This window comes from Papaver somniferum, chromosome 11, assembly GCF_003573695.1.
Source record: "Papaver somniferum cultivar HN1 chromosome 11, ASM357369v1, whole genome shotgun sequence".
NCBI lineage: Eukaryota > Viridiplantae > Streptophyta > Magnoliopsida > Ranunculales > Papaveraceae > Papaver > Papaver somniferum.
In genome coordinates this window covers 31,113,016-31,121,952 of record NC_039368.1, presented here as the reverse complement: position 1 = coordinate 31,121,952, position 8,937 = coordinate 31,113,016, and positions in this window count along the sequence as shown.

Sequence of the window (8,937 nt, the reverse complement as noted above, 5' to 3'; positions counted from 1 at the left end):
TCCCGGATCCACATTTTTGTGCATATGTTGTGTTGCTCCGTAAGTTCTCTTATGTTGAGCATGGCCACATGAATTGATCATTTTTATGGCTAATTCAATTGAGATTTTTGGATACAAATTCATGTTCTTATGTGATTCGATTATGTCTAAAGAAATCCTTCTTTTCTCGTAAAAGTAAGGTCGCTCTTGTTGTTCTTTCGGGAATGACATTTTATGGGGGAGAGTTCTTTTTGAACTAGTGATTAATTGCCAAATATTTGTGGGGAGTACGGCTGTGGAATATTGTAGGAGTTATCTTGTATCTTTATAAACTCCTTGATGAATGCATTTAGCTTCGGCTATATGATTGCATCTAAATAAGTTGGTATATTAATTATCTTTTGGTAATGAAGTATCTCTATGAAAATTTCATGAGGATCCCACTACTTTTCGTACCTTTGCCAATTTATATTGACAAAAGGGAGAGAATTAATGTGTAGTATCATACTACAAATACATATGGTTTACAGATAATTATGTAAGGGGGACTGGTTTTCATGTTGAGATGAAGTATTGACTAAGGGGGAGTGATTTGTCAAAGTTGTGATACAATTGAACTTTGATGCGGTGTAATGATACTATGACATTGTATAACAATGATTGAGAGCATTTGTTTTCTCATTGTTATTGCTACGGATCTTCAACAACTATGATGCTGAGTTGAACACGTTTAGAATCATGGAGTACTTGGAAGTGACGAAGATTTCGAGTCATGTTGAAGATGCCAAGGAGATCAAGCATGTGGATGAGAAGCTACAAAGTTTTATTTATTTTGTAATCCATATGTATTGATAGTTTTGTCACTAAAATTGACAAAGGGGGAGACTGATCGAGCACTGCTCGGTCGAACTCGCATGCGTTGCTATCTCAAGCATGTTTGTCAATGTTAGTGATCAAAACTGTAAGTCTTGATTTCTAGTCTACTTATAGACGTCTCGGACTAGGACATAGAATGTGTAGTTGAGCCTTAGACTTCACGGCGTTCATCATTTCAAGATGAAGAACTACTAAGGAGAGCTTATAGAACTTCATCAACAAAAGGTATGTGGATACTGAAACTCATATATCACTTGGAAAGTCTATTTATACTCTATCTCCTATATTGAGACATAAGTCGTGTTACGATATAGTTTTTTATTATACACATTTGAGATTTCAAGCTGAGTTTAACTCGCTTACATATTTCTCGGAATATGTGTTGGAAAGCTTTCGCTTCGACCAAGTTCATCTTATATTATGACGCAAGTCAAAAGATGGTCATGTGAAAATTGCCGAGTAACATCTTACATGGTTTGTGTTATACAATCATTTGGTGTAGACTTGGTATGTTTCGTTATGATTATTTCAATAACTTGAAAATTGCTTTGATGCCAATAGTGTGTGAGAGAGGCTATTGTCATCCTCTAAGAAAATTTTAATGGTTAAGAGTCTAGAACACTTGACAATTATTGGATATGACATGTTGTGTACTCTTGCACATATGTAATCCATGTCCGGGAACCATAGTATGCGTACCCGTACGTGTACCTGTTGGCTTGAGAAATCCGAGAACCTAAGTATACACACTCGTTCGCGTACTGGCGTAAGGTTCATGTCCGAATATTTCTACTGGGATTGGAAGTACGCGTACCCGTTTGTGTACTGGAGAAATCCAATCTTGGTGCGGGTATTTCAAGTATGCGTACCCTTTTGCATACTTGAAGGTTAAAGTTCTAAAATTGGTTGTACATGAACTTAAACATTTATATATTAAGGAATGCAATCTTTGGAAACCGTGGCTATAATGTTCATGAATTTATTCGAGTAAATCAGACCGATTTTGCTTCAATTGTGTTTTTGTATACTTCTATGAGAATATAACAATTGAACAACTCTTTAACTATTTTCGTTTGAGTCATGTGAACTAGTTATGGTTAAGATGAATAAGGTTGATATGAGAGTGATCATATGTCTAACTTTGGTTAACTATTATTGAGCCAACATGGTGTACACGTTTAGGTGTGGTTACATAAGCCTAAATGAGGGTACATTTCATTTGTGTGTAACAAGCTAAGTTCGATCTAACGGTTGAAAGATATTAGCTTCGTTGAATCAGGTTTTTCATCTAACGATGAATATTGAATGCTTTGTTACCAAGGTAACTAAGATTGCAAACCCTGATTTGAAAACTATATAAAGGAGAACTCTAGCAACTGGGAAACCTAATCCCCACACTTCTGTGTGTTACTAGTTGCATAGCTAGAGTCGATTATCCTTTAACCTTAGGTTTCTCACGAGACCATGTAGGTTAACAACTTAAATACTTCATTGGGATTGTGAATCCAGACCCAACTATTTTCTCTGTAGTTGCGTGATCTGATCTTGTTGTTTCTATCGTGTTGAGTACAATTAAAAAATTGGCTCGAGATTTATATTTCTGATAGGCAAGATAGAAAAGTAATCACAAACACCTTCGTCTCATCATTTGTGATTCCACAATAACTTGTTTCGCTAGTCGATTAAGATTATTGTGAGGTGATTAATAATACTAGGCTGTTCTTCGGGAATATAAGACCGGTTTATCAATTGGTTCCTGTTCACCTTGATTTATCAAAAGACGGAACAAAAACTCATAGGTATTTCTGTGAGAGATAGATTTATCTATTCCAATAGACTTTTCTGTGTGAGACAGATTTGTTTATCAAGTCTTCGACTTTGATTAGGGTTCAGAGACGTAAGGAACGCAACTGTACCTTGAATCTGTGTGGGATTGATTAGGGTTCAACTACAGTCCAGTCCGAAGTTCATTGATAGTAGGCTAGTGTCTGTAGAGGCTTAATACAGTGTGGTGTTCAAAGCTGAACTAGGTCCCAGGGTTTTTCTGCATTTGCGATTTTCCTGGTTAACAAAATTTTGGTGTCTGTGTTATTTCTTTTCCGCATTATATTTTGTTATATAATTGAAATATCACAGGTTGTGCGTTGTATCGATCAATTAGGAAATCCAACCTTTGGTTGTTGATTGAAATTGATTGATCCTTGAACATTGGTCTTTGGTACCGTTCAAGTTACTTCTCTTATATACAATCGGGCTCGCAAATTTGTATTTGCTGATTGCAGATTGAATTAAGAGTTAGAGATGTAAACTCTTGTATATACTTTTATCTAGATTGAGTATGATTTTCTAGTTGATTCTCTATAAAGTATATTCAAGTAAGTCCTCTCAGATTGCCAAACGAATTTTTCGGTGTGGTTGTTATACCCCCGCATTTTCAGTATTCAATTCTAGACTAGGTCCCGGGATTTTTCTGCATTTGCAGTTTCCTCGTTAACAAAATCTTGTTGTGCCATTTACTTTACTTTTCCGCATTATAATTGTTTTATTATAATTAAAATAAATTGCACTTTAAGTTAACTCCGTATTAATTGATAGTGATTCTATAGAGTTTGGTTAAGTCCAAACCTATTATCAAGTAACATACTTCGTTGTCGTATTGTCTCAATCTTGTATCCATAGTCAATCACACAAGTTATATTGTTATTGTATTTTCTCGATCTCATATCCATAGACAATCAAACAAAGTGTGAACCAATTAGTTTTATTGTCTCGACTCTGTCCATAGACGATCACTTTCGGTAGAGGACTTATAGGTTGAAACAAAAAGATTGTGGTGTATTTGGGTACCCTCGTCTTTTCATTGTCAATTTCAAAAGGTTCATGAGTTTTAAGACGAATTTTAGTTCACAATTTTTTTTAATAGTTCACGAACTGATTTAGTCTTGTGATAATGGAACTCCAATTTAAGCTTGTCGGGTCCGGAACTACTTAACTATTGTTCCTTGAAAAACCACTTAGCGCATATTGTATACTTAAGTTTTCACACATCTTTTTTGTGATTCAAGACAAGCTTTTCACATGATTACATTTACAATATATATAGAGAAGTTTAGATTGCTTGGTTATAAAGCAATTCGTAAACATGGTAACTAGTTCACAAACCTTGTCCATCAATATAAATAGAGGACTCCCTGCACACTAGAATCTCAATCCTGGTATTTATATGTCTTAGTCGTGGCTAGAGTTTACCGAGCATCTCTATAAGTTTTGAAGTGAGTAAGTTGTCCTAATATCTGAGTTTGCTTGATATCTTATTTTCTTGAACATCCCTCATATGCATATAAATTTTCAAACCTTGATTGAATATATATTTCTGAAGGGAAATCAAATAGCCTTTCTGCTAGAGGAAAAATAGTCAAAAAGTCGTCACTTAGATTGAAATAACTCTTAGGTTTGCAAAGGACGTCAGTTAGGGGAATCGTGTTTCCTAGGATCTTGCGATATCCAAGAGACATAAAGGAGCACAAATGAAGCTAATTACTTGTTGGGTCGATTCGGTCTCAATTACATTTCAGTTTGAAGTCTGATAGTACGTTAGTGTCTGTAGCGACTTAATACAGTATAGTGTGCAAGTTATGGACCATGTCCCAGGATTTTCCCGCACATTATAGTTTTTCTTGTTAACAAAATATATGGTGTCTTGTATTATTTATTTTCCACGTTATATTGTTTATCTTTATAATAAAAATATTACAAGTAGTATGTTAAATAACCTAAACAAATTTTAAGCCTAAAAGACTGTATAGAACTTTCAAGATTTATTCTTGAGAATTCGTATTTGAAAGAAAAATTACTAGACTTGTTCTTGTTGGAATTCGGTTCGTATAATAGTCTGGATTCATACTGTTATTACTTGGATATTGATTTTTAAAATCGTCTAAGTAAAGTTTTTCTGTATATTGGGTATCAGATCTTTATTGTTGATCTGTGCTGCTAATTGTGACAAGTTTGTTCATATTTGTTTCCGAACAAAAGTTGATGGTGTACTTGGTACCTGTCCTTTTCAAATTGATTTAAGGATTTTTGTTGTTGTTGTTGTAGGTTGGATCGATACCAACCCAATACCATGAGAACATTCAAAAATAGACTAAAAATGATACTGATAGTAATGCAGATATTGTTCTTATATATACATATAAGAAAGTAATTTTACACATAGAAAACGAATAATAAATAATTGCTGAGTAAAGAATTAAGTAAAAGAAAACTAACTATGACTATTATCAGTAAATCATGTGCATACTTGTGTTGTAGATCGATAGCCTTCTTTCAGAGTATATAATGATTTTTGTTATTGGAAAAGCTAAAACGTTTAGGGGGAAAGCTGGTTCCTGGTCCAAAAGATTGGACTTATAGTCAACGAGGGGTGAAATATCAATGGTTTCGCACAATGATATTTCTTGTTTTTTATTTAATTTGTCCATCACCGCCATTCTCAATGACTACAGCTGGTGTCTAACAAGACTGCATGTTCTCGCTACTAATTACTCTCCAATTCTGATACTTAATTGAATTTTTTCCTGCAATTAACTAATCTCTATTGTGTTATCAGCTAAAGTAAACTACTCTCGACACATCAATTGATTAAAAAAATCTATTGATCTCTATCATAACATTTCTCCTTGTCCTTTTCATTAACTTGACTATGGTAAGCTCTTACAGTAAGAGCTTGAGAAGTTGTGATGATGGCATTGGGTACTCAATTTAGTTGTGTTTTTGTTAGGATTTTTCTTTTCGACGATTACTGTGAAAATTGATGTATTCTCATGTTCGCGGTATCACTTTTGAAAGGAATGACCTTTCATATGCACATAATTGAACACTTTCATATGTTATTAGGAGGTAGTTATCTTCATGGATTATGAAGATCGATTAAATGTTTTCCAAATTTACATTGTCGTCAAATATCTTAATAACTATTCATTAATGAAAGTTTTCAATGTATCTCTGATCCTTTATATATGAAATCGGCTAGAATCGCTAGTTTATTATGTTTCAAAGATTGGATGAAAAACTTAAACTCGTTAATTAGGATTCAGGATTTATGAAAGATAATGTGCCGTGTGACCGAAGGGTTTTAATGAACTTTCAATTCCACCCATATTGACCCGAAATCAAGGATGTTTGACCATGGTCAGCTTTCCCCTAATACATTTTAACTTTCCCTTTAACAAAAATCTATATAATTTCCAATATATAACTTGATGTTATAAACCAATGTTTATTTACTAAGATGCCCTTGTATCTAAGATTAGGGTTTCTTTTGTCCCTATAAATAGAGACATAAATCCTTGTAATTCTACACACATTAATAGAATCTCTCTCTCTCTTTTCCGCTTTACTTTTTGTCTTCTTCTTCTCTTATTCTATATCACAATACGTCATCAACGCGTAACTCTACCGACTAAACGAATAAAAAAAAAGTTTTATTCTCCCTGCATATAGTGTGATCAAACAGGGGTAAACTTCCAATCATATATGCGTATACGGAGTTGTCAGGGAAATATCCTGTTCTTTGATCTTTGTTTATAAGTTTATCATACGTTTTTTTATCATATAACAAAGATTTGTTGCATATTCCCGTTCGATATTCAAAGCTAATTTTTTTTCTTTTTGTCCTTTTGTAGATCAAGGTAACTATTTGGTCTGCAAGATGAACCAAAGCTCGTGGATTGGATTTGTCTTTTGTGGCATTTGTCAACCACTATATCAACAATATTTTATGTTTTGGTTTTACTTGAGTATTTGTTTTCCTCTTCTAGTTACCGTATTTGCTAAGGATCAAGGTAGTCAATTGGATGAGTTGATTTCCTTTGTTCTCTAATTTCTTCCATTAAAAAAGGGAAAATAAATTCATCAAAAGATGGTTACAGTTTTTATTCCTTTAATGAAAATGTAGATGTTATCGTTATTTATTTACCTTTACGATAATTAATCGCGTGCATGGTTGACAAACCTCCGGCCAATTAATATCGGTATTTTTATCCATTGGACAATGATCATGTGATTTTGTATGGTTTTTATTTATTTACAAGAACCATACATTACCACAAAGTGGATTTTTCCTTTTCCGATGACTTAAAGGACAATATTCTTTTTAGTTTGTCCATACGATTACCAATAAATATTTGTTTTTCTCCATCGTCTCTGTAAGACGAGAAAAACGGATTGGCGTACTTCTTACATTTTTGTCAATATGATGTGATTTTTTCCCTTCTTCTCATCAATTCTGATGGTAATGATCGACTAAAGCGAAGCCTTTAACATTAAATATGTTATTATACAATAAAAAAGCATGAGTTTATATTCTTTACATGAAACCATTCTTTTACCACATAATGGATTTTTCCGTACGACATTTTTTCTCCCAGTCGTCAATATGATTTTGGTATATTGTTTTAGTCGTTTGGTATAAGTTTTCTTTTCCTATCAGTATAAGTTGGCATTCAAAATTATTTTTCAGCCAATGGCTCTATTCCTAGCAGGGAACATTGATTGGTTTCTATTCCCTACAAGAAACCATCATTAAGCAATTAAAAAAAATGGATTTTTTCCAAAAAGATTAACGATAATGATTTCTTTATGTTCTTAAAAAAGAAACATTTTATGTATCGATCCTAGATTGAGATTTCGTTATCAGGGTTTAAGCCACTTACACGTACCAATAAAATGAGGAATTGTTGCATTCCTGAGATATATTTTGCATTTTTGATTTTCCTCGTGGTAACTATTCTCCAAAATTTGAATTGTTCCACTTGTAGTTGGACATGGACACTAAAGAACAAAGGGTGCGCACCCGGCTTGTTAGGCCATATAATTAGTCCTTCTAGTAACTATATAGATCTTGATATAATTTTCTTTAACAAAGAATGTGTCCATCATTTGATTCTAAATCATTATCTCGTTTACCTTAGAGGTCACACAATTATTTGGAGACTATATGGCTGTAACCAATAAAATCCATAGTTGATATTCAATTTTTTATGTCACGTAGACTACAATATTTTATTTTTGGACAATTTTTTTATGGCTTTTGAAATCAACATCAATTGTCCAGTAATTACTATCAGTATATGTCCTTGAGTGCATCAGATAATACTTTACGAAACTTGTTTTCGTAGATGAGATGGAAATATTTCCGCCATAATCAGGGGGAGAATATACACTACCAGACTTTGGTGTTGATTAACTTAAAAGTCATATAAATTTCCCCCCATCATAAGTATAACGAAAAAGGATGTCATTGAATAGGTGCGAAATGTCTCATTTTGCTTTTATTAAGCTCTTGCCTCTTAAGAGGAAATCCAGTCACATCTGATAGATAAGTAGCGTTCTATAAGAGGCTACAGGTAATGCTCCAATTGAGCTACCAAATTATGATTCACGTTCTCAAATTTAATATCTTCTCACTTGATAATGATGAGATTATAATGCCCGCGGGCTCTGGTACCAGTTGATTGAATTTTTTTCAAGATATACATACACTTGAGAATTTTGTGGGATCATGATGAGCTAAATATTGTCGCATATTCATTTACAGTAGCTACTAAAATAATAAATTATGGTGGTTGTTAGCATGCAATCCAAATTAGGTTAGATTGATTTCTCGATTAACGCAATTTTGGATCCAAGACTTAACACCGTAAATGTGCCAAGCCTATTAATTACAGGTTGGTGTAGTCATAATGTGTTATACGAGAAATATGTTCGTTGTAATAACGATTTTGAGGGTTTATTTTTTGCTCAGACCCTAGGATTGGTTTAACAATTGTTCTTCTTATAAGACATATTTGACATGGTAGTCCTTGAAGGACTCGTATGTGGTCGGAGAACATTTTCGAATTTTTGATCCTTGGAGGATTCAAAATACATTCACGCAACCACCTGACTCAACTATGTCAGGTTTGACAACCCTTTACGTGTTTTTAGAAATTTGGCACGAAACCGAAAATCCGGATCAATTAGTTGATGATTTCAACGTTGTAGGTCTCCTGAGGAGTCCTTAAAAACACAAAAATCCAT